Source organism: Catharus ustulatus, chromosome 5 (assembly GCF_009819885.2).
Source record: "Catharus ustulatus isolate bCatUst1 chromosome 5, bCatUst1.pri.v2, whole genome shotgun sequence".
In the NCBI taxonomy this organism is placed as follows: Eukaryota; Metazoa; Chordata; class Aves; order Passeriformes; family Turdidae; genus Catharus; species Catharus ustulatus.
The window spans coordinates 40609706-40637330 of NC_046225.1; the positions used below are offsets into that span (position 1 = coordinate 40609706).

Sequence of the window (27625 nt, forward strand, 5' to 3'; positions counted from 1 at the left end):
TTGGGGAAAAATATCACAGTTAAAATTCTGTAGATGTAGGGAGTAAGGAATATCATCATAGGTAAAGTTTACTGATACATTTTAGAAGCCGTTTAGAATAAAGCAGATAACCCTTTAGAAAAACTTTATCACTTATGACTGCACCAATTATTTTATATAAATGTATTAAGATTTTTAAAAAGCAGGAAAAAGTGTAACCTACATGAGTTAGGTCTTAAAATAGTATTGCCTTAGTCATAATTGAGTCAAATATGCACAAAACACTATAAAATTATGTATTTTCTGGGGGGAAAAGAGTCCTAAGCTGCTGTAATCTTCCTCAATAGGTGCAGATGGCATCAGTGCTGATGGCAGGCCCAGATGCACTTGTAGAAGTGTAAGAGCCTGATCCCTAAAGACAGTGAAACCAGCGTCTGTAAGTCCTCACTTACACTTTTGCTAAGCTTCTTTGAATGAGACATGTCAGTAATTCTTGTAACCTTCAAATAAAGCCTTGACTCAGTTTAGTATGACAGTATCCTTTGGCATGAGCACATGTTCCAGGAAGCCTACAGCTAATGTGCAAATTTTGTTTCCCATTTGTTTTTCAGTCACTCAAGCTTTCAGTCAAACAACAGAATTATTTTCAAATGTTTGCTGACTAGGAAAATAAAGGTCAAGTAATTTTTAAAGAGAGGATAAACAACTGTCTTATTTAAGTTAATTTAAGTATTATTTATTAACTGTTTAAAAAGTTAATGACTGGAAAGTACTTTTATTAAATTATTGAAAATTTTATGAAATAAATATTCTTTTGAACATATGTCAGTGAAAATTTATTTATGAAAAGTTTTGCCTTGCTTTCTCTGTACAGACTATCTGTACAGAGATAATCTTAGTTTTCTCTTTTCAGACTATCTGTATTAGCACAAAAAGTAATATTTATTTCACTGACCTTTTTAATTCATTGCGTTCAGGTTTGTTCATTTTTTTTCCTACAGCAAATGTAGTGTTGCAATTACACAAGTCAGCAGTTCCAGTGGAAACACTAGTGAACTCATTAAGTGCACTGTCAGGTGTTGCCAACCCCAGATGTCAGACAACTGGATCGTGAGATACAAATAACTCTCTACAGAAGATTTAGTCTAACAAATTACTATCTTAGACAAAGCTAAACTAGTTTCCTGTGATTTGGTTTGCTACCTACTAGCTGCTAATGTGTGGAACAAGTGAGAGGAGCATATGCCCCTTCTCAGAAGATATAAATCAGATTAATGACTGCCTGACTCCTAGAAGCCTGTTCAACAGGTGTCCATGCAAATTTAGATGCAAGAATGCGCTCCAATACTATATTTCTATTTATTGTCTTTTATATTACAGTAAATTCACGAATACAAGCTGCACTGAGTATAAGCCGCATCGCTGGGTGTTGGCAAACATTTTGTTTTTTGTCCATAAATAAGCTGCACCCGAGTATAAGCCGCTCTGTGTTCACAGCGAGGACCCGCGTGCAAAAAAGTTGCCAAATAGTAACAGAATGGCGGCAGGGCGGAGTTTACTGACTCGGCTCGGGCCATGAGGGCTCGGGGCTGCCGACAGGGCTGGGTGGCCCAGCTCGGCGCTGCCGCTTGGCGGGGCTGCTCGGGGCCGGCTGCCGCCTCTGCTGGGCTCGGTCACCCCGGCCCGGCGCTGCCCCGCGGTGGCAGGGGGGGCACAGAGCCCGCCAGCACCTGCGGCGGCCATGGGAGCCGGGGATGTAGCCTGCCTGCTCCTGCAGCGGCAGCACGTGGGGACGGGAGCCCCCCGAGCCACAGGGACAGCAGGAGAGAGCTGCCTGCCTTCCCCCGAGCCGCAGGGACAGGCAGGAGAGAGCTGCCCCTGCCTCCTACGAGCCGCGGGGCCAGCAGGAGAGAGCTGCCCCACCTTCCCCCGGGCCGTGGGGACAGCAGGAGAGAGCTGCCCGCCTTTCCCTGAGCCGCGGGGACACAGCAGGAGAGAGCTGTCCGCCTTCCCCCGAGCCGCAGGGACAAGCAGGAGAGAGCTGCCCCTGCTTCCCCTGGGCCGTGGGGCCAGCAGGAGAGAGCTGCCCCACCTTCCCCACCCCCCGTGCTGCCTGCACAGAGCAGCTCCACCCGCCGTGCAACAGAGTAACAATTTGTAACAACCACGTAAATACAGGGTTTTACTGGCAGGAGCTCGACTTTGCAGTTTGCACTGACTTGGTTTGCACTCCCGGGGTTGAAAATGTCAGAAAATTATTCACATATTGGCCACACCTGAATATTAGCCGGATTGCCAGTATGGGAGCAAAATTTTTGTCAAAACAGTGTGGCTTGTATTCGTGGAATTACTGTATTCCTTTCTATAACCAATCTATTAAAAAAAAAAAAAGGATTTATTGGCTACTAAATTTGTGCATCCTCTCTTCCTCTGAAATTTCTGTATTATCTCCTGTGGGTTTTTAAGGAGTATCTAGGCGAGAAGTAATACAGAACAATAGCAAAAAGTTCACGTGCAGCAACAGCATCAAAGTGGGAGAGGAGAAGAGGTGAGGAAGAGAGGAAGTTTTGCTCCCTTTCTTGTGAATCAGTGTTCTCAAACTTGAAAGTGTTGGAAATTCTTCTGTCAGGTAGAGATGTAATAAATTCCAATTGATAAGCTATGCAGAAACACTTAGAAAATTGCCACCTTTATGAGTTGTAATACTCTTTTGTGCAGTGCATACCCTTTTTTTATCTATTTCTTCTGAGTTCTTTTGAACGTTAGAATATGTCTCTGATATTTGTATTTCTAGAGTTTTACAACTAAAGTCTAAATCTTACCTTGACTGACACAGCCCTACCTTAGATGTAATGGAAGAGCACTGAGTTTCAGAAAGAGAACATATTTTATATGTACTGTGTGACAGATGAATGTGGGATGTTCTTGGCAAGCATAATTTTGTAACACAGAAGAGCATGAATGGCAGTCAGTATAGTTTTGAACTTTGTAGAAAGGTGGAAAGTGTTCGTGTTGCAAGTAGCCAGATGATTCAGTTCATTTATGAAAAATCTGACAGTGCTCTGCAATTAAATATCCATATACATTGGAGGTCTGTCTTGCCTTCTTGCCTCAGAAGTATGTCATCTGGTTTTCTATGGTAGAAACCATTCATGTGCACTTCGAGAACTGTGATCACACTGGAGTACAATGGATGTCAAATTGTCTTTCCAAAATTTGCTTTTTAAGTTCTGTGGTATTAGTCTCCTTTCCAAACAGAATGGAGGAGTTGCAGATCTTCTTTAAAGAGTGTAAATGACTCAGACATGCAATGTTTTTCAGATAAGAAATTCTTAAATGAGCTCAATCTGAACTGGATGTTGGTGTGGGCTTTGGCTGAGCCTAACCAGAGAAGCATTAGTATAAATTATACCGATGACTGCACAAGCAGCTTGAGGACATGGACTGAGAGATGCAGCTCAAAAGCAAAAAAAGGCCAAGTAGATCCAGTATAAACAGTTTTGATATAATAAAATAAGAAATAAAAAGTATAAAAGGAATAGTCCTTTAAAAATCATAATATCAGCAGAAATTTTGAAAGCTCTTAAGAGTATTATCTTCTCTTTGCATAAATTGTGATTAATACAAATACTACTATCCCTCCTATTGACTTACTCACATAGATCTTATCGAGTTGTTTCAGTGTTTGACTGAATTGTCACTCCAAGTGTTCATTTAAGAATTTTAATTTGGAATATGTTCAACTATGTATTCTGTTATTTTGCATTGATTCTTGAGTGGCACCATAGGCTGTTTTTAATTTGTCTCATTGGTGTTGTGATAATTGCAGTTATAACTGAAAGTAAAGAAGGGAATTTATAGTGGGTGAAAAAGTGCTAATTCTTGTGGAAGAACATAGTTTTGATTGTCATTGTTGTAGAATACTTGTAATTTACTTGCATAGAGCTGGTGAAAAGTTACCACAGGTGGGATGGGACAAAACCCAAATATCTAGGGAATTTTGATCTTTAAATTGCATATAAAATTACATAAGTCTTCTTTAAAGAAATCACTTTAACTTGTCCATTGACTTGTAAGGAAATTGAAGCTTTTTCTTATGTGAGAATTAGGAACAATCAATATTAGTATTATTGTCTGAGCCTCAAAATATTTCATGTATTTTGCAGCCTTTTTTAGAATTGATAGCATATTTTCATGAACTAGTAAAGGAAAGTAAAAATATACAGTAATTTCACAATTATAAACCGCACCATTTTGACTAAAATTTTGGTCTGAACCCAGAAGTGCGGCTTATAATCAGGTGTGGCCAATAAATGGATGAAGTTCAGAAATTTGCCAACCTGGAAGTGCAAGCCCGCAGCAGTGCAGTTTATATATGGACATAGAACAAAAAGTTACTGACACCTGGACCAGCGGCTTATAATCATGAAATTACTGTACATATTTTCACACTTCGACATCAATGTTAGCTTAACTTCTAGACTGGCATTTAATTTCTGTTTTATTGTCTTGTATAAGCTTCCTAAATGTTTTGAAAATATTCTGAAAGTACATGCTGTTTTCTTTACCTTTCTTCTGAGAGCATTCCTCTTTAATGGCACTTACCCTGACGAGGAAAGTTGTGGAGCTCTAAATCCTTATATCTAACCCTTGCTGCATCATCTTTTATATGAGTGATGATCTGATCATAAATGCTATTTGTTTCTTTCTTCCAAATTATTTCATTATTCCATATTTTTCATCATGTTTCAGTCAACCATTCATGTTAATCTTTCTGAATGACAGAAGCTGCACTTGTACAGTGCAGAAATGACAACTTTTGAACAAGTTAATCCAAACTAAATACTATCTATGTTGTGTTAACGCAACAAAAAGGTTTTCATCTTGGGATTTCAGTTGCAGTAATTCCTGGGAAATACCTAAAGATTTCAAAGCAACTGATTTGGTTGCAAGGTACGGTTTGGGTGAATGTTTTTCAGTAAATCTCATCCAAGATGTTAGCAGGGAAAATTTTCATATCTTGGATTTTAACTAGGTGTGGTTTTTTTAAGGATTAAACTGTGCAGTGAATGGTTAATTGAACATAAAATTTCAGATTTAATGTATTGTTTAAGCATTATCATAACCTTTGAATCTTTAATAAAAGTACATTTTTTTGATTATTCCAGTTATCACTGTGATGTGAGCTGTTTACCTGTTATTTGTTAAAGTACAGTTTCATTGAATAGGCAGTCACTAACAGATTGGAGGGGTGAAATAAACTTCCATGTTTTCATATTTGTAGAATCTCCTACTGTCTGCCTTGCAGAAAATGTGCCTTTAGGAGACAGTGTATCTCCTAAAGCAAATCACAGAGACTAAAATAAGTAATTCTGTATCCCTGGCTGGTTTCTGCAGCCAGTCTCAGAATAAGGCACCAGAATATCTACACACTGTGCAGAGAGAAATGAAGTCAGGAAATGCTCAGGACAGGGATGTGCTTGTATCGTTATTCTTGAGAAGCATTTACTGACTTCTCTCATGGAGAATCTGGAACCTGTAGTGTCGTACTGAGGACCAGCAGCTGTGCATGTTCCTTGAAAGAACAAAGTAAGTATTTTAAGAAACAGCCATTAAGACAAATGCAATACTGATTAGCATTTTTGTTGCATTTCAGTGATTCCAGCCTTTATCTGGGATGTGGGATATCCAGATGCATAATCTTCTTAACCCTAAGGTTAAAACTTTTGCCTTTCAGCTCTGTAGATATAGATGGTATCGCTCTACTGAATTTCTCTGCTTAGCTGATACTTAAATTTGAGTTTGAAATAACCAAATAACCAAAAGAGGGATTTCTATTTTTCATCTCTTTCAGAAAGTCACATTATAAAATAGTTTTTAGATGAGTTAGTTAATTATTTCAAATTAATTTTATGGTAAACTTCATGAAGTAGCAAGAGATTGGCAGTTCTGGCAGTGATGATACAGGAATTAGCATTATAGATTAAATTGCAGTGTGTGAAGGATTTCATCTGGAGAAATTTTTCATCTGGAGAAATTGAAATTTCATAACTCAGCAAGCTATTGTATTTTTCTGGTGCAGGACATAATGGTGTTGTTACAGAACTAGGTAGAAGGCCAACTGAACCTATAATACCTTCAGCTGTAGCTTTGATTGTTGCACAGAGTTTAAACATTATTTTGACCACAGACAGATTGATTTGCAAAGAGTTTTAATATTCTAATAATAATAGACGTGGCAGCTTCATTCCCATGTAACTGAAGAAAAATACATAAAATATATTTAATTAGATTCATTATTGTGAGCAAAAGGCTATAAGACTGAAATTCACAAATTAACAGCAACTCACTTTCACCTGCCATCACCTGGTGTTATTGAAGATAGTGTAAACTAGCCTCAGTTACACTTCCATCTTTGCAGTTTTTTCATATGCAGTTGCAGCTCAAGCTTAGCAATATTGCTTTCAATTAAACAAATGGCAATGTAAAATATAGTTTTTATAGCTGTGTAATCTGTTATATACTGTACTGAAAAAAGTTGGTGATATGTTGATAGTTTGCTGAGATTTTTAAAAATTCACACTTAATTCTGTAGTAGAATATACTCCTTTATTCTGCATATTTTGATTTTCGTTCTTTTCTTTCTGATTTATGCCTTTCCTTCGAGATTTGCTCCATAGTTTGTTTAACTAAACAAGAAGGAGAAGTAAAATTAGGGGTGTTGCAAAAAAGTTTTTTTCTATCTTCAAAATATATGCTACCAGGCAGGGTTAGTCAAATCCATTTTGGATGGCATCACCCATTTCAAATATGCCCTGAAGTGAATACCTTTTGGCCCAAAGAACACTTAAACACCGTGTATATGTAGATTGTGGTGACTGTAATAAATATGTTTAATATCTGTTTTTAGTGCTCTGTTGTCCTTACTATCTTTCTTTAAATATACTTGACTTTAAATAAATATGAATTTTTTAACTTGATTAGAAAGATTTGAGACTGGAAAGTTTTACCATGGAGCACAGATATAACTGCAGGTGAAGAGCCATTTAGCTGGCTACAGACATCTCAGGGGAGTGCAGCCAGGTTCCCAAAACCAGCAAAGGTACCCTCTTGTCTTGGCTGTTTGCCGTTCGGAGAGACAGCAGCACTCCTCGTGATGCTGAAGCACAGCATGAATTCACACCTTTCTTTAGCTTGGGCTGGTGTGTTTGATCTCTCATGGAATTCAAAGCAAATTCTGCCCAAATTCTGGTATGATAAAATATTGTTTGCCATAATTGGTTATTACAATACAGAAATACAAAATGTCTGAGCATTTTTTATGTCAGTTGCATTTAAATCCAAGTATCCTTTCTAATCTTTAGACTGTTGTTTGTAGGCACTACCTAGTGTTAAGGCAATACCTCATCATCATGTTAAATATGAAGTTTGGGAATATCTAAGCCACCAGAAAAATGTCAATATCCTGATGTGACATTCACAGAGCAGTGTCCTGTTTGAATTACTAAACAGCTGTCTGCATTGTCAATGACACAGTTTAAAATATTTCACAATGAGAAGAACTTCAAACCCTTATAAAAGAAATTAAATTATGTACATGTACCTTATTTAGGAAATTTCAGCTTGCAGTAATGAAATTGTGTATATATATGTACATATATTTTCAAATCATCTCTCAAATTATCAGTGTCAGAAAGATAATTCTTGTTCTCTCTTCTCATCTCCTGCTCCCTCCTTCTGGAAAAGACACCCAATGTAAAAATGTAATGTCACCCTTTATTATCTGACAAATCTCATGGGGTAATATAAAGTGATAAAAGTATAGTCTGTGTATTTTTATGCTATTTTGACTTTTTTTTCTCAGCGAGTGGTATTTTAGAAGAGATCTCTTGCGATTCTTATTGAGAATTATTTTTTATTTTTTTCTGCAAAAAACAGTATTATTTCACTTGTTAAGAATTAAATCTTTTCTTACAACACCAGATGCATTGACTTCTGTATGGTGGTAAAAATCCGTGTATCTGGTTTCCCCTATATCAATTTGTATCTAAGCCTTTTTTGATACATTTTGCTTTAATTTTTATTATAATAGCTTGCAGTGCAATCAAAAGACGCACTTGTAAGACATTTTTACCCTAATTCGAGACAGTCCAAACCATCCCAGTCAGTAAATATCTCCAGCTTGGCATGGACTGCAGAATATACTGGTAAAATACGCACCATGGTTTTCAAATTCAGCTTCCTAAAGTATTATGTAAATAAAAAAAATAGAAGAACTCTGTATCATTGGATGGCAAAAACAGAATAACTTTACCATCCTGCAGTTCTGAAATTAGCTGAGTTTAATAAGAAGCTTTAACAAGCTTCACAAATCTGAGATCTAAGAACTCTGATCCTTCCACTTCAAACACATGGGCCTGTAGCACTTGATATAAAGGGAGAGTGTGTTAGCTACTGGCAACAGAAGTCCTTTCTGAGCTGTGCCAGTCAACAGGGACAATTTATGCAGACGAGCATTGTGCATAAGCCTGATGCCATTGAAGACAACAGCAAAACACTGTTGTGACATTTTGGTGATCAGCACAGGGCACAACACGATTGACAGAAGTGGCTGCCGAGCAATTATCTGTTTTCATGGGGTTTTGGCATGTAAAATGAGAGCATTAGAAAAGATGGCAATATCCTGTGTGCGAACTACAGCAAAACAAAACCCTGTTTGACCAAGTTAGAATATCACATTGCTTTTATGTGAATTTTCCTCATATTTAGACATTACCATCAAATACATTTTTTATGTCTTTGGAAAAACAACTTTTTCAGCCGAAACACAAATGTAATACAGGATTTCTTTATAGATAAGTGCAGACTTGTGACCAAGAATAATCACTCAGGCTGCATAAAGCTTATAGCTGAAGGTCATGGCTAAAACAAAGAAACAGAGACACCAATGTAAATGCACTCCTATTAAAATAATAAAGTCAGTATGCAACTACTTGTATCATCAAGTGAAAATTCAAAACTTGCATTTTTGTGATCAGAGGTAAAGTAGCGAACACTTTCAGTGAAAGAGCGATTACTCATGTATCTTGATTTGTATCTATTTACTGATAAAGCATCCAAACAGTATTCTAGGTTTTAATAAAAAACCATCACAAGTGGATACAAATCCCTCGTTTCCTTTGAACAGGTGATATCTGTCTATAAGTTGTAACTGGGGTAGCTCATGTTATGAGAGGATGATTCACAGTTGTATTTACTTGCTTTCTAAAATAAAACCTGAAATCATATTCAGTAAAGATAGATAGAATAGCATGTTGGCATTTCAGGTTGTGATTTGCTAGTTTATCATTCTCTCCCTTTACTACAAAATATATTTCATAGCTACTGACTAGTATTTTTTATTTTGATAAAACATAGTTTTAGACACCAAAGCTCAAAACTAATCTATTGAGTTCTGTCTGTATGCTAGATGAACATGTAAGTAAGTAGACACAGAGAGCTCATTTTATTTGTCCCGAGGAAAAAATTACACATTATTTAAATTTTTAATTACTGAGGTTTTAGATTACTTTTACGTGATTTTGAATTTCTATTTCAAAATTAGGTTTTAACTGTATTGCTAATAAATTGTGCACTGTGATCTCCATGCTGCTTTTTCAATAGTGAAACTCTTTTTGTTGTTGTGTTGAAAAGCCAGTGATAGAATTGACTGCTGTTTTCACTACTGGTTTTTTTTTTAAGTCAATTTAAGAAATGAATGAGACTTCATAGGAGAATTGAACATAATTTCATGACCTAAAATGTGAACTTACATATTTTGAGTATGTATTGAAACTTGAAAAATACAGACTATGTTGGGCACTAATTGCTGATAATGCTGTGTAGGTAATGAAAAGAAAACTCTCCTTGGTTCTGCCTACTGAGTATGTCTAACAAAGCCAAGGATCCAGCAGTTGGATTTTGTTGAAGGATTTCACAATCTAACAGGTTTAAAACGATTGAAGCAGGCTGGAACCAGACTCCCGATGGATCCAACTGCCTAGTTGCTGTAGGAGGCAGCATGATCCCAGGAACTGGACCTGGACCAGGGGCTGGCAGTGCAACAGGCAGGGAGCTGGGCTTTTCCACAGGCTGAAACAGGACAAAAGCTCAGTGAGGAATCAGAGAAGGAGAACAGTGCAGTATAATTCACCTTTCTGCTCAACCAGGGTTATTTTAAGTTAGAAAGCTTCCTCTCAGTGATTTTTTTTTTTTTAAATCACAAATTAAAATCTGAGTATAAACTACATGGGGACTGAGTATTCACAGGAGTTAGATGACTGAACAAAAGACCCATAAACCATGCAAACTGATGGAGAATGATTCTTTTTGTGAATCCCAATTGGATGTGATACTAGGCTAAATCTTTTTATTAGTTGCATCTTTGAAATAACCATTCATGGCCTGAAAAGCTTTTTAGAATTCTGACAGAGGCAATGAAATCACTTTCTTTTTCTACTTAAAATTTAATTTCACCTTTACTGGCGCCAAATGCAGAAACAACTGCCACAGATGTCTTAAAATATGTCCTCATGAGAGCAAAGAGGGACCTAGTCTGTGTGTCTTCCTGATTAGGATGAAAGAAGTTTTGGTTTTAATTTGTGTTTACATGCTTTGCCTTCAAGAGGAAATGAATAGAAGCGTGGAGAGCAAAAGCCAAAATCTCTCTGGGGTTTGGACTCATTGCAAGGCTAAAATTTTACTCTTTGTCCTCCTCACCCTATCTCTGCAATTTCAGATAATGTAAAATAATTTTAATAGAAAACACAGCCAAAAGCTTCCACAGTTTTGTATAATAATTGAGTATGGAAAGGGGATCCCGAATTTTTGTTCAAAGGTGCTCAGAGCAGGTCTTATTGAATCAATTTTCTCACATCCAAGTCCATTTGATTCTTGAACAGTTTAAAGGTACTACAAAGCTCCTCTGGGGAGATGGGCCAAATTGCTCTGGTATTTCACCCTCTGTAGTAGTACAGCATTTTTTACTGTAAATGATCCAACTTAGATCTGTTGCTACTTATTCTATCTCTGTGTAAAAAAAACCATGAAAAACAAACAAACTAGCTAACAAACAAACAAACAAAACCCCCCCAAAATCAGAAAAGCTTTAAGAAAACCAGACAAGATGTAGCTTTAAAAATAAAGCTATAATTGAGCAAAGAAATGTGATTAAACATGCATGTGCCTGTGCATGCTGTTTTGCTACCTTAATACATTTGGTGTGGGGACAAAGTAAATTCCAGGTCCATGCAGCCAGATATTTCTGTCTGCTGTTGCTGGGAAAAGAAATGAGGAGAGCAAGCTGAGAACACACATAGTTAAAAGAATTCTTAAACAACACCAGCACAGACTTTCTGTAGCTCTGTGCCCATTAACATCCTGACCACCAGCAAGAGCTTAGTTTGATTGGAGCTTTGTTTTTCTTACAGAGATGGTATTTTGGTACCTTCTGAATTTCCCCAAGTCACAGATACATGGAATGGGCAAATGGCAGTTAATACATTGCAAAGCTATCAGGCTTTATGAGGGCTCATTAAAAACAAAATTTAAAAAAAATATATAGATACTGATAAGTCAAAATTCACTTTGCACTCACTTTATATTATAACACCTGATAACTTGATGATGCCAGCTAGATTTAATTAATGTTGGGCCTTTGTTCAAAGCCACAAAATTGATAAGTTAGAAGAAGAACTTCCTTTAACAGTTAACAAGAATGTGCACTTCTGCAAAAATGCTTTATAGCAATAATGATTATGGTTTGGGGTTTTCTTAATTTTAAAATCGCCTATGAAGTATATTTCCTAATTACTTTTAAGTATTTAAAATATGCATACAAAGAAATTAGCTTTTCTAGAGCAACAATTTCAAAGCAATCAAATTGTTTCCTGCAAATTACCCAGCGAAAAATGCTATTGCATTTAATTGACTGGAATTTTTTTTTTCAACTTGCAACATAAAAATTCTTTTCCTAAATCTAAGTTGCTTAGATGCTGGTGTAATTCTTTTCTGAGGACAAAGACTCCTAATACAATTTATAGAAAGGCAAAAGGAGTGATGAGGGACTACTACCAGAATATCTTTCAGGAATGAAAATCCAAGTAATCCAAATGGGTATTTGGTAACAGCTCCTTAGCTGGGGAGTAAGGTATGTCCTTTCTTTGGCTTGCAGGCAATCCTCACCTAGGGCAAACCTAGGGTAAAGCAAATGTAGTGTGCTAAACCCAGCATACTGTGCAGTCCTTTTTTTCAATGCAAGTTCTAGGACTGCAGTCCTAGACAAGTCACCCCTATGGTGTGCCCTGTCTCTCCAGTCCCTCTGCACAGGGGTAACATCCGCACACGTGTGAGCAATGGATGGGGATGCATGGACTCCCAGCCATTCCAGAAATCGTGTCTGCAGGAACAGCAGGGTTATTGATGTTAAATTCTGAGGAAGAGTAATTCTTGATGTTTTTAACTTTTATATGAACATATATAATTATTTATGTAAAATACATAGATACATAGAAACTCTTTAGCCATCCTCAGTGTGACAAAAAACGTCTTAAGACAACATTTCTGTAGAGTGTTCTATACACAAGAAGAATTTTAAGGTTCATTGGATACCACATCACACACAGCTGATAAGAAATAAAAATAATATAAATGAATGCCAGAACTAAAATAAAACCCCAAACCTGTTTGATATATCAACTACATTAGCTTTTTAAATAGTTTTAGGTTAAGTCTGCCCTGGTTTGGGGATAACTTCCTGATGAATACTTGTAAGCTAAAGCAGAGATGATGAGAAGCCAGCTGGAGAGGTAGTTCTTCTAGGAGTCAGGTAGGGTATTAAGAGCAAAGCGTACATCTCTTAGAGGGCCATTCCTTAGCTGTAATAGAAGACTAGCAAAAAAGAAGTATTTTCAATGATCAGAGGCTTTCTAAAACTAAAGAAGATCGGCAATGTGACAGGTATTTTCAGGGAAAAAATTAAATATGTTATTATCTCTGCTATTCGTGATTCAATTTCAAATTAGACTTCTTACACATTGTACCCTCCTTTCTATTGGTTTTTTTAGTAATCTGTTTCTCACAAAAATACTTTTTTTTATGTCAGCTGGAATTAGGGAGATAAATGTTGTCAGATTAAGATATTTAGTTCTGAAAGACATGAATAAATGTAAAGTGTCATGGTCTGTGTAAGAGAGAAAACCAGAACAGAATTGATTACACAAGATTTCTCTCAAGAGAAAGGAAGCCAGTTATTGTCCTACCTTGGATTTGTACAGGGGCACAGCAGCTGTGTGTGTGTACAATCTTAAACAGAAGGCAAAAAAGGTATTTTGCTGTCCTTTCATTGCCATATAAATTAAGTAGATTTGCTTCTCATCTGCTGTGCACAGTTCCCACAGCTCAGCTGATCTGTCATGTGCTGTTAAAGCAGTAAATTTTTTATGTACCTAAACCTGCAGGCAAAGTCGTGTGCAAAGATATAAATCTACCCAAGTTAGATTTAATTTAAAAATAATGTAAAGGTTTTGAATTCTTAGTATAAACCAGTTGATTTTGAGGCTGGGCATTTAAAAAATGCAACAAGAACATAGTCACAGATTATTAAAAATTATTCTATAGACTATTTTGTAGTGTTGTAGAACTGTGACTTGCATTTGATTTTAATTTCATTCCATGCCAGTAATTTACTTGTTCTTTCCAAAAAGATTTGTAAAGAAGAGAAAAAAGTACCCTTTGATACTAATAACATACTAAGATACTTGGATACTAAGTATTTATAGACTACAGACCTTGTTTAATATTCCTAGGTGTGTTGTGGAACAGATCCCTCTGCATTGCATGGAAAAAACAAATTATTTCCAGTTGAAGTGGCACAGTACACAAGTACAGTAATTTCACGAATACAAGCCGCAGCAATTTGACAAAAATTTTGGTGGAAACCCGGAAGTGCGGCTAATACTCAGGGGCGGCTAATATGTGAATAATTTTCTGACATTTGCAACCCCAGACGTGCCAGCCAGGGCGCTGAGCCAAGCACCTGCCAGTAAAAGCCGGCATTTCGCGATTGTTACAAAGTGTTACTCTGTTGCCCTGGCTCCCTGTAGGCAGCACGGGGGGCGGGGAGAGAGGCAGGAGAGCTCTCTTCTTCCCTCCTCTGCCGCAGCCCGGGGGAGAGACGGGGGGACCCCGCGCCGGCATTGCCGCGGCTCGGGGAGGAGGGGGGGAGCCTACGCCACCATTGCTGTGGCTCGGGGAGGAGGGGGGGGGGGCTCTGCCCCCGCCCTCCGTCGCCGTGGCAGAAGCACGGGGTGCTCCGTGTCCAGCCGGCATCGCGGCATGAGCGGGGCACGCTCTCCGTGCCTGGCCGGCGCCGCGGCGGGAGCGGGGCCGGGGCAAGCGAACCCAGAGGCGGCGGCCAGCCCTGAGCGGCCCCACCGAGCTGGGCCACCTGGCCCCGTCAGCAACCCCTAGCGGGCTGAGCCTGCACAGCCTTAGTTGAGCCAGTAAACCCCCCGCCATGCCGCGGTTCTGTTAGTATTTGGCGACTTTGTTGCACGCGGGTCCTCGCTGCAAACGACAGAGCGGCTTATATTCAGGTGCGGCTTATTTATGGACAAAGAATGAAATATTTGCCAACACCCAGAGATGCGGCTTATACTCAGTGCGGCTTGTATTCGTGAATTTACTGTAGCTTTTAGAAAATTCATTACCATGAGAATAAATGCCGAATGTTCACTCGTAACAAAAGATATGATTGAACTCCTTGTCTTACCTTTTGGGGTACCTGGAGATGACTTCTAGACTTCTGTGGCAGCTCCACAACTCTTTTTTCTGAGTCTTACATGTTAATTCAGCATCTGAGAATATATACAGAGAGTTACTCCATTTTATTATTTTTTTCCAACTACCGCAAGAGCATTGTCAAAGCAAGTTCAAAGTAATGGTTCTATTACTTTTTATCTTCCTGGACAATATTTCTATCAGTGTATCACACAGCAATTGAACATATCCTTTTCCCCAGGCTAAAAATTCCATCTAGTGCATATATATGTGTTTGTGTATATATATAAAGATAGATATATATAGATATATATTTATACACACATTTTTTTTTCATCATGTCCTAGGAATATCAGCTTAGCAAATGTACTACTTCTGGGAAAACAAAAAAAATGAAGTAAAAATGAACTAGAAAGTAGAAAATAAAAACCTCTCTGCCTTTCAAAGATTTAAAAATCAATTATATAGACAATATCTAGTTTTTAAAAAAAGAAAAAAAAGAACTTTTGTTTTTTGGCACAGTGTCTGGACAATGTTGCATTTTGCATTCTCAAATGAGATCTGTAAGCACAGATATATTCGGGAAATTACCTGATTATCTTGTGCAAATATTTCTTCCACAGTTAGACACACACATGAAATCTAAAAATTATATTAAAAATTTGTCATATAAACTTTGAAAAACATTTTTGTCATTCAGTTGTTTAAATAACTATTTTTGTACTGAGAGAGGGAGAACAGAACCTCCTGCTTAAATTATCTGGTTTGTTATATTTTATGTTTTAATAGTGTTATACATTGTCTCTGATCTCTATTCTTAAGGGAGTTTTCCGTGTACTTGGTAGTTGTCCTCATCATTTTCTGAACTGTACAGTTTGAGTCTTGAAATTGGGAAACAGTAACCACTAATGCTGTCTTTGATTAAAGATTAATATTCATAATGGTGTTGAAACATCCTCCATACTATTCTCCATTTCTTTTGCACATTTTATACATGTTGCTTGATTCTATGGCAGGATATGAGTATTGAATTAGGATAATAGGTGAACTTTTTCCAGGTATTTTAAACCATTAGATATTCATTGGATACTTTATTTTTCTTCCAATTCTGAATTAATCAACTTTAAAAATTATTTATTGTTAACCTTATAATTCACCTTATAAAATTTAAAATTCTCTGTGATACTCTTTTCTTGAGTAATTAGAAATAGAAGTAACAAGAAACAGAGATGAAGAACTGTTGTTTATAACTTTCTAGTTTTGTCTTTTGTTCGTTTGATATATGACCAGTTGAAAACTATTTTTTTCAAAGACTATATATTCACAGCCATATTTTTCCAGTGGTAGCATAACTTTCTAAGAACCTTCTCATTAGTTTCCAGATAACTTTTGTTTAGATAAACTGCTATTCCCAAGTACAGTACTGTGTCTTCAGAATTTATGTTTTCTGAACTCTGCTGAGTTTCTGTATTTAAGCATTTTACCCATTCTTTGTTTATTGCCAGCACTGTTTTCATTCTGGTCAAAAATAAAGCCATCTCCTCTGCATTGAAAAGGAGAGTGAAAAGCTGTTACCAGCTCCTCTGGAATGTAGAAAGTGGAGGAATATCAGTAAACCCATCATATTTATGGGGTGACTCAACTAAACGAGTCTGGGAAACCTTTGCAATAGAGCAATGCTAAACTGATGTACACAGTTCAATCCACACAGTGATCTGGCTAATGATTTTCTAAAAAACAATTAAACCCCACTCTGCTGTCAGCCTTTTAAAAAGAAGCTAAATGTTACTCTGACATTCTTCAGAAAAATATCAAGCTGGCTTCTCACAGAATGCATGTGCTCAAATATGAACTGAATTGCCTCTGGATGTCTGGTTCTATTTAAATAATAAAACATATTGTATTTTATTTGATAATTTTGCAAAGAAGATTATTTTTTTTCAATCAAATGCAGAAAATTCCACTTTTCTAGATAGAAACTGCTATTTTGTTGGAGAAAATCTGGGATGTGCCCACAAACTGTTGTCACTAGAACCTGAGAAGAAAAAGAAAGAAAATTATTTCACTACCATCTAATCAGTGTGTGTAATAGATCAAAGATACATACAGCATCCTTGATGTAATTTCTTTCTCAGTTGCATGAATCCAGTGGATTTATTTGCATTTTCCTTCATATTGTAAGATATATACAACTCAGGGACAATTAGTAATAAAGAAACATTAAGTACCAGAAATTAATCTCCTCAATGTTTTTTAGAGGGTTTTTTTTTATTTGCCTGGAGGGTTGATATTATGGCTTTAGAGTAATTACTATTTGTCATCTCTTGGTTTACGGGAAAGAATTAGAGTTATTAGCTATTAAATTATCCATGAAAATTAGACACTATACTAGACCAAACAAACCCTGGGGCTTGCTGATTTTCCCAGTATGAAACATCTGTGACTTCAGCTAGAGAGAACTTAACATTGTCTAATTAGATTTCTATGATTTATAAGGCTCAAATGCTCTATTATTAGAAACCTGAAAAGTGGGGCAAAAGTTGAAACCTGCATTTGCTGAAGATTATTTAAAAACATTTTTAACAGTGTGTTGTTAAATACTACTAGCTTGTAATTGGTGAAGATTACCAGATAGTATATTATAGTCAGTAACAACAGGAGTCCAGGAAACAATGTGCTCCTTACGATTTTAAATAAGTCTCACCTTTTGAATACAGCTGTTGAAAATACTTTATTTAAAATGCTGCACTAAGTATATGCTTTTTCTTATATTCCACTTTAAATATAGTTTATATTCTCTTGTGGTCTTCTTAGGCAAAAAATAGAGTTTGCATATTTTCCATTCTTCAATATTATCACTTCTGGATAGTGAGAGATAATCATCAGTCATCAGCATAGAAGAGTGGGATTTTAGCAGCTCTGATTCCAGGTCTTGCAGTGAATTAGCCACGATCTCTTTCTTTGGAGTCAATATGGCTTCTTAACCTGGTAATTAGATATTTCATTCTATCTTCAATTATTAGATCTAAGAATGGTTCAGAAATTTCAATCTGTTAAAATAAAAATAGCATTATAGTATAATCATTGTTGCTATATTGAAATATAAGAGAACATTGTTATTTTTTCAAAGAAGTTAGGAATTAGAAAGGGGAGGAATCAGAATTATCGCTCATTCTTAGTTTGTAACTTTTGAATCTGGATTAGAGCAATTTTTAGTTACAGGATCCCTTTCTTACTGAATACAGAAAGTAAATACTGCTTGGATAATAAGCAGCTTTTCAATATTTTCTCTTGTCCCAATTGTTCATTGCATTGTCCCATATATTATTTACTATGTTCTATTCAGTTCCTACTGTAAAGAAGAAATGATTAATTTCCTCAAGTGTTCTTCAGCAGCGTGCATCAATGTACTATCTGAATTTTTCACAAACACTAATTTATCTTCATTACTTCCTTCTGGAGGAGGGGTGGAATTAACCGTGATTTGTAGGAAGGAAACAGAATTACTGAGAATGAAAGGTCACAGATGTCCATAATGTGAGTAACAGTTACTGCTTAGTTTCTGACTCCTGAGTGTTGCATAAGGCTTTATTTATGGAATATTTCTATTCATTTCCATTTCATTTGTAAGAAAGAAAAATTTCTCCTACTGGGTTCCTTTCACTACATCAGGTAATAGTAATAAAAATATAAAAAGATAGCAGTAATAATTAAGCATGGGAAATCTGTTTTTCCCAGTTGCTGAAGTCAAGAAGAAAAAACTGTTTCTGTAGGATAGAATTCAAGAGTGTGTGCCAGGAAGTCATCCTTTTCTTTTTTCTGGTTTTTTTTGTTTGGTTTTTTTTTTTTTTCTTTCTGTTGTATTTTATATATTATATTGTTTCCATTTCTATAAGCAAGTCAGACAGAGTTTTCTATCTGACTACAGTGAACACTTCCTTCATTGCTGTGCTTTGATTCCATGGAAGATCTACTCAATGTCCTGGAAAAATTGAATCATTTAAGAAACAGTGTATGTGATCTTCTAGTTAAGATATTCTGTCTTAGCAATGTAGGTTAGTTAATTTTTTGCTGGCAACCAGAAACTCAACTTGATTGCTTGACTTTGTGATTTCACTGATACCAGTTATTTTCACTGGTGATTTCTTTGCATTCCTTCCTTGGCTTGGGAGGTATGGGGAAAGGCAAACTATAAAAGGCTCGACAACTCCCAAAAAGGAATATTTTTTCTTTATAAACAGTGTATTTAGTCAGCTTTGGGGTAAACTTAAGATTCACAATCCTCTAGTATCAGAATTTTACGGTATGTGGCTCCTCCCTCAGTGGGTGTAGCTGGGAAAGACAAAGCTGGAAGAGTCATTAGTATGGTTAGAGGATTTCCTCCTAGCTTGGGGGATTCTGTGTTTGCACTTTTTGGGTGTGGAAGGATTTTTGAAAGGTCTGAAAGCACAGCATTTTAAATTAAGATGTTTTGATGTTAAATTAATATTTGATATGTTAAATATTTTGAGTTGTTATATTAAATATTTTTATCTATGAACATTATTTTTATAAAAACCTGGGAAATATGTAAATTCTGTAAGAATTTTAAAGCCCAGACAGCGTACATATAAATTATTTCACGTGTAAAACCTTAGCACAGAAGTTAAGTTAAAGTCCTTGATTCAAAGCCTAGAGGTCCTAAATTAAATAACATTTTTTGAAATGGGCACAATGTCATATTTATGCCTCCTTTTTGTTTGGAAGATTTGTAAACCTTCATGACTGAATATTTCCAGAAATTTTAGCTTAAATAAAAGCCTGGCTATATGATCTTTTCATACTGAATGAATTATGATAATAAAACTTGAGGAAATTGAAGGGACAGCCTTACTAGAGGAAATTATTGTATGATTTTGATGTCAGGTGGTAATTCTGGGTTTGTTTATTTTTACAGTAATGAATACTGAAAAATATTACGGAAGTTGTGCAGTTTGCCAATACCACATCGTGAGGCTTTCATGCTGATTCTCAAGCTAGAGTTCAGCAGATCACTTTCTAAAATATAACCCTATTGCTTAAACTAACCTTTTTTTTACTTAAAAAATGCTTTTGCCAAAGTACACTTCCCAAACAGATACGGTGCACGATTCAGACCATGTGTACCTATAGTACTTTTTGTCAGTTGAAATAAATCACATTCTTTGAGTTCAACTGCACTGCAGTGCAGTGGTCTTTGACATTTGGGTCACATTTTTAGTGCATGGGTATCTTTTTGACTATGTTAGAGGGTACCTGAGAGTGTGTAACAACTCAGACTTGTATTTCCCATCTGGAATTCTGATTCTCACCAAGTTTGTAGGCTTGCAAGTAGGAAATAGCAAATATAAATGGTGTCATTTGCCTTAAAATCGCATACTTTCTAACAACTTTCAGCTACCAGGATTTTGTGAGACTTACATGGTTTGACAATAAGTAAGGATGTCCTAATCTTTCCGTTACAAAATCATTTGCATATTAATTATAATGGTCCATGATTACATATTTGCATACTAATGTTTTGCTAATACCTTCTAGATTTATATACAAACATCTAAATTACTGCATTGTTCTCCCTTTTTAGTGTGATATAACGTGACACAGTTTAACATAATTTCAAAATCTTGTTTCAAGATCATAGTCAAGAGTGGTCTGTTCTAGGAGTGGAGGTTTTGAATGGAAGCAGTATTTTTTTTGTATTCATAAAAAAAATTAAAGGTAGAAGTGCTAAAGCTCTTCTACATTGTCACTTTTCTGCTTAGTCTTTATATCACCACTTTAATTCAAAGTGACTCTGTGTGTGTTTACTTCCACCACTGCCTCATTTGCTCACAGACCTCTAATGTGTTACTATACAGCTGTGCTGAGCGTCATATCTGATTTCCCAAAATTTTGTATCAAATCTCCTGCCATATGAAAGATGCCAGTTATGCTTCAGTTGGAGACCTTGAAGAGATGAAGCAATATTTACATTACATGTAGATCTTAAAAGTGATAAATTAAATGAACAGGTGATAGTCTCTGCTTGCTGACATGCAACAGGATATGAACAGATGTAATAAATTCAAGATAATATTAAGTTTTTAAGTTTTGCTTTATGAATATGTTTGAAGAAAATCTATCATCTAAAGCATAGTTACTTGTATGTATTATTTAAAAGCTATTGTTGACAAACTGTTTTTCATGATTCTAAGAAAATAATCAAAATATTATTTTAAATTATTTAGTATAGCCTATTGCACTCAATCCATGTATCCCTTTTAGGATATGTTAGTTAAACTATTATTTTTAAATGCATTATCAGATTTAATTTTAGGAGTAACTGATGTTTAGTTTGGTTATAACTACTAAATTTGTAGTATCTGGATGCTGCCACCTTTAGGCACAGAGGAGGGCAATAGACAGTAAAACCAGATCCTTAGCTCCAACTAAAGCTGAACTTCTGTTATTCATACTAGGGAATACCCTCCCCCACTCCCCATTCCCACGTTGTTTCTAGATGACAGCTGCTTCAGCAAGATCTCTAGATTCCCAGCTCATTTACAGAGTGTCTTGAACAAACATGCTTTCAGGCATTTGCTTAACAAAAGAAGTTTCTAAGAAGATTTTGTTTACTCAGGGAAAGGCCACAGCATTTTTTTTTATCCATAATTAAACTCTTTCTGAACTTTGCAGGGTGGCCATGCTTGGCTATAAAGTTCCCCTAGTAAAAAAACAATAGAAAAGTGTAGATAGAAAGGAATCAAGATTCTACAAGTTCAGATTTTGTCTGTTTTACTATTCAGAAACATGCTAGAACAGATGTTCCCTCGGGTAAGACCAAAAGTCGATATTGTAAAGTATCCTGATTCTGGCAGTAACCAGTAACACTTCCCTGATGAAGAGGGAAAATGCATAATGATACTGTGCTAGAAAACTACCCCATCAGAAAGTGTTTGAGATTCAGGAGCCAGAATGTATACCCTGAATAGATATTTCTTCCATGGATTTGTCTAGTTGCTTTCAAAGTCATATACCTTTCCAGCTGCTCAGGTTTTTCCAGCACATTCTGTAGTTTGGCTCATCCTTGACAACCCTCAGTTTCTTCATTGTTGAAGTTTTTCATCTCAGAACTCAATGCAACACAGCTGAAACAGCAATTGTGTGATTTTCATGTGAAGGCATAATACTTTTCTTTCATTTTCTATTTCTTTCCTGATTTTTTTGTTTGTTTGGGTTTGTTTGTTTGTTTGTTTGTTTGTTTGTTTGTTTGTTTGTTTTTAACTGAGAATTAAGAAATGTACAAAAAAAAAATCTGTAAAGATCTGAATATCTCAAGCTGGGGTGGTTAAGGTTGAGTTTGACTCTTTTCCTCTCCTTCTCTGCATTAAATGGGATTTTCCATTTTACTGTTTCCATAACAGATAGTACTTGTTACTATGATCCTGCATAACTTCATGTCATCACAGGCTTGTCACCTCACTAGTCACTTCCTGGGTAATTTGTGGTGTGAATCTCTTGAGCAGCGTAGGTCTTACTCCTTACTCTTGTGCAACTCCATTAGTAATAACTCTTCTCTCAGGTAGTTCACCATTACTCCATACTTTCTCTTGCCATGCTTTCATAAAATTACTGTTCCATGTCAGAGACATTTTTTCTCTAAACAACAGTCTGATCCTGATTTTTCTTTTCTAAGTAAACCAGATGGGATGGATCCTATGGCTTGTTCATTCCTTAGAAAAATTCTAGTCAATCTGCTAGGTATTCCTTGCCTTCCAAAAGGCAATAACATCTTGTCCATAACATCTTATTTATCTGTGTGCTTTTTAATACTTTTCTTCATAGTAATTTGCACTTATTAATTTGTTTGGTACAAATGTCATCCTAATGGTCTGAAGTTTTCCAGATCTACCTTGGAGTTCTGCTAAAAATTCTCACCAAGTTAATTATTCTCAAGGCCTCTGGTATGGAAACAATGTTAAGTGAAAGTTTACACACCATCATTAGTTGCTAAGATCTTTCATCTTTGAGTTCCGTGAGAACTTGGATAAATACTGTCTGATCTAAGTGATTTACTACTGATTCATGTATTTATTCTGTGATCTCTTCCATTGACCCTTAGCTTCACTTTTCTACTTTCTAAGTACTCTATAAAAGGATTTGCCATATATGCAGCTCCCCAGCTTCTGGGTCGCCACAGATGCAAAAGGTCCATTTGACAGCTTGTGCTTTTTTGTACCTTAATCCTTTGTTGACCTTAAAGGCACTGTGATGAGCTTTCTGCTTCTGATGTGCTTTAACAAGGATTTATTTCTGGGTTTTGTGCTTTTGTAGTTTTTCCACACATTTTTTTAATGGCCTGTCTTATTTGCATTTCTTCACTGAAAGTGTGAGAACTTAAGATCATCCTTTCCTAACTCAGACACAGCTTCACTTTTTCTTCTGATTCCTCATTGTCATTTTTATCCTTACGCTTTAGCCACCTTGGTTTCATTCTGGACCTTCCTTATTTCTTTGTGGCACTGTTGCAGCTATTCTGAATCTTGAGAATTTTATTCTTGCACGTTTTCTACAACACCTTTAAAAATTCAGCTTTTAACTTGTATTTTTTCCTTCTGAATACGTCCTCACATTTTACTATAGTGTTCTTTTTAGAAATCAAGTATAACCATAATGATTTGATTATTATCGTTATTTACTTTGATTTTGTTCCTGCAAGGATATATTGAAGTGTGTGCATTATGATTACTAATAAAATGCGTCTGTTCAAGAATGACATCCTCTTCTGTCTTACCTGTACACCATGCCTCCCAGTACTAATATGCCAGTGGTTGTCATCCTTCCCCCCAGTTTCTGATCTGATTATTCTATCAATAGCCCTGTAAAAGAACAGCTATTCTCATGTCATAATTTGATTTCTGAGACTTCACATGTGTCATTGACTCACTCTCCTCTCTTCCACTGTCAGAGTATTCTGACAACTCTCTGTTGCGTCTTGTTTGAGTATTTCCAGCATCTGTCCTAATCTTCACTTTAGGATACAGAATATTTTTACTTTGTGGTTTGATGTGGAGTACATCATGAGTACAATAAATTTCTGCACAACTGGGTTGAAAGCTTTCTAAAATATATATTGACATTCCTCTTTTTTAACTTTAAAATATTGATGGACACTCTTGATATGAAAATGAAGCAACTTGCATTTCATAATAATTAAGAGAAGAGAAGCCTGACCTTCCTGCATGAGCTTCCTCCCTTCCTGATTCCTTTCTGATAATCTTTATACTTTTTTTTTCACTGTATGAATCAAAAATGCATTTCTACTTTTTATCCTCAATAACATTTTAGTCTTTTTTTCTGCATTCTAGGGGAAGTTTCAGAAATCCTAGCACAGAGAACCTCTTTTTAGCTTTCTATGCAGCTTGTCCCAATTCTGCTTTTGTAGCTTCTGTTTATTTTTTCCTGTAATGCAGAACCATGGACCATGGCTCTGTGATTTTCTACAAACCCATTTAGACACACTGTGTAGTCCTCTTCTTGGGTGCTCACAGTCATGTCACTGTGCATTTCATTGAGAGGTTACAAACTAACCTAGACTTGTAAAAGCAGAATTATTCACCCTTGCAACCCCTTTTTCCATGGGTTTTCTAGCTCAAGGCTCCCCTTTCTACAAGGCACACATAGTAACATTTGAGGAAAACCTGCCACTGTTCCCTCTTCCGCTAGAGAGAGATCTCCACGTTACAAGACAACAGCTCCTGATTTGGAAATGGGACTTTTCCAGAGTACTTTGGAAAGATTCCTTTATTCCTAGTATTATGTTTGTGTTTCTTTTACTTCATGTAGGCGGGAAGGTGGTTGCTTTATTTGTTTTGCAGCTGAGGTAACCCATTACCTTTTACGTTAGAATTTTGTCCCTTTGGTCACCCCGCAACTGAACTTGCAGTACAGTCACTTTCTTTCCCTCTCTTTCTGAACCATCCTGTTCAAGGGCTTTGGTCACCTGCTTTGCAGAAGTACCCAGAGCCTCATGTGAGACTGTGATGAAGTGGTCTGAAAAAGAAAGCGAAATATTCTTTCAGACTGCCTAAAATACACTTCTGAAACTTTTACTTCTCAGGCACATAAAGAAATTTGCAGAAAACCAGAGCGTAAATTGACATGTTATATTGGGGTTCATGAAAGAGAAGTGAGAAAATTATTACTTTTGAACCTAGTTTTATGCCTTTTTTATCTTCTAAAAATGATTGCAAAAAGGCTAAAAACAAGAGATAAAGGTACAAAGAAAGTAAGTAAATAAAGAAGTGTATGATCCAGTTGTTAAAATTAGCCAATTCATGACATTTAAAATTCCTTTTATCTTGTCTGGCCTTGGGCTTCTGCTGCAGAGGCATTTCAAAATGCAGTTGCTAAAGTTAGATACTGTTGACTTGAAAATACCTTTAGACTTAGTAGTTCTAACAACATCCCATCCATTTTTTCATACTTTAAATATTTCAAGCTTTTGCTTCATAAGCCCTCTTTAGGGCTTGGGTCATATGTACTGTTGGGATATTTTCCTTACTCCACGTTTATCAACAGTTTTTCATCTTTTTTGATGTCATTCTCAGTTGTTTCATCTTTCTATCATAAATTTCAGATTTAGGTAAATACTTGCAGTGAACACTTAATAATCTAGGCCAAGCACATATGATTGCAAGAAAAAGCAAAGAAAAAAATACTGAACGGAATGCTAGATGTGGAATTTATGCAGTCTAATGCTGCATCACGATTTTCTAGACTTTCTCCATCTCAGTTTTTTGGAGGTGTAAAAAGATAAAAAAGTGATAAAAAGCTTGGAGCATGATGATTATAATTTCATAAACTTCAGATTGTTTCTTCCAATGTTTATACAACAACTTGTAACGCTATGATGGCAGTTGGCAAGTTGTGAGAAAAATTACTGGTGATCTAAGAAAAACATGCACCTTAAAGTTGTTTTACATTTTCTCTTCTTTGGCTGACATACATGATTTATTTGTTCAACTGCACTGTGATGCTGTCTCTTGCATTTTAAAATAGAAAATTTTCTTTGGGATGCACCCACAAAACAAAGTTTTAAGGATCAATGATGTTAAGCTCAATATAATAAATATTAAAGGTCATTATTTTTCTCTGTTTTTTTATTTTATTACGCACCATTATTTCAACAGTGCAGTTAAATAGTAATAAACAGTATGTTCTACATAAACAGATGTCATCAATTCTTTTAATTTAGATTAGCTGAATTAAGGAGACATTTTTCCCCCTTTGCATGTCATAGTATTGCTGAATGCTTTCACCTTTTGCTTTTGTGTATTCATTCTATGTATATAATCCTTATGGAGAAAGTTGATAAATTGGTTGTTAACACAAAGTCATTTGTGAAGTTGAATGAGGTTAGATACAGGTCTCTTCAACATGTAGGAAGAATTTAATTAAAATGAAATTAAATTTTAAATTAAACTCAAGTAATAAATGGATGTTATCCAATATAGTAAGCTATTCTTATAAGAAATGAACACTGTCCAGTAAACTGATTTAGGTCTTCAGGCAAGATTTTCTTAAAAATAATTGCATGACTGTCAAATAAAAAACTTAAGTTTTGGAGTTTTTTAGATGTCTCTTTTTTCAGTGGTGTAAAGTGCCACAATATAGAAAAACTAAATTCTTCTCAGAAATTCTTAAAGAATGACAACATTTATTATTTCTTGCAGAAGATGAGATTAAATATGGTAGATATAAAGAAAAAAACATGGTCTATAGAAGTGGGCAGTTAACTCTGCAATCCATTCACAGCATAAATGCTTCTTGCAAACACCCAAATCATATTTATTTCCAGCCATGTTATTTTTTTAGAACTAGCTAATAGTCTAAAAGCTATGAAGTATGAACCGCAAGTAATATATTACATATATTTTACATATGAATCCTTTTAATGTTAGAATGTTGAGGCAAGAGAGGAGCTGAATTCTAACACTGCTAGAAGTAATGTAGAAAGGAGTAACTGTATCATTTCATGGTGGAAAAATATTAAATTCTTACTCTTTTCATAGGAATTTCTTGGAAAGTAGAGAATCAAGGAGGGCAAATAATGCAGTTTCTAGGGCTTGTGTTTTCTAAGAAGTTAGAGCACTTTGCTGAAGTGCTGCAAATACATTTATCTCTTCCAGCCTGGAAGTACTAAAATTACTACATGCTATCTTTGTTCTACAAGCAAAGACTTATTTACACAGCCTTGTTTCATCCTTCATAAGGGAGTGAAAATATCATTGAAAAGAAAAAACCACTATGCATTTGAGGTTATTATCATCAGTGTGCTTCAGTTCAGACTGTGAAGTGGAATTTTGCAGCAGGCAGGATGTTCAATGTAGATTTATTTGTTCTTAATGAAGTGGCATTTAAATTGCTACTTTCTCTTCTTTGCTTTCTGGATAAATGATATCAGCGCGCAGAGTGTCACGTTTGGCATGTTTTAAGCCATATTTTATTTTATGTAAAACATGTTATACTTACATCTTTACATTTGTACTCTGGGAATTGTACTTAGAATATAATAAAAGATCTTGCTGTAAACAACAGAAGGGATTAAAAAACCCCTCAAAACTGAAAATAAATTAAGTAGATTGTGTAAAACATTTTTCTTTACCTTTTGGGTACTGAATGTTTTATATTGACTGAAAATTGTGGGTGGTCTTTCTCCTGTTAGCTGATACGTCAGGAACACATTCAGCATTTTTTTCAACATATTTTACTGCTTTGAATAGCTAACAGTAAAAATGTATGTGTGCTTTCCTAACTACAGTAATTTCAC

The 27625-nt window shown here is 35.9% G+C and overlaps 1 protein-coding gene across 10 annotated transcripts in view; it reads left to right on the forward strand.

The window, feature by feature from the left end:
* Window positions 1-27625, forward strand: part of TENM3 (teneurin transmembrane protein 3) — a 1396736-nt gene that overhangs the window by 285092 nt on the left and 1084019 nt on the right. For 9 of the 10 annotated variants that reach the window (XM_033060171.1, XM_033060177.1, XM_033060178.1 and 6 more), the window contains one exon: window positions 327-415. The exons of the other annotated variant lie outside the window; for it this stretch is intronic. The gene's annotated coding sequence lies outside the window, so the exon portion shown is untranslated. The remainder of the gene's footprint in view (window positions 1-326; window positions 416-27625) is intronic. 10 annotated transcript variants of the gene reach the window in all.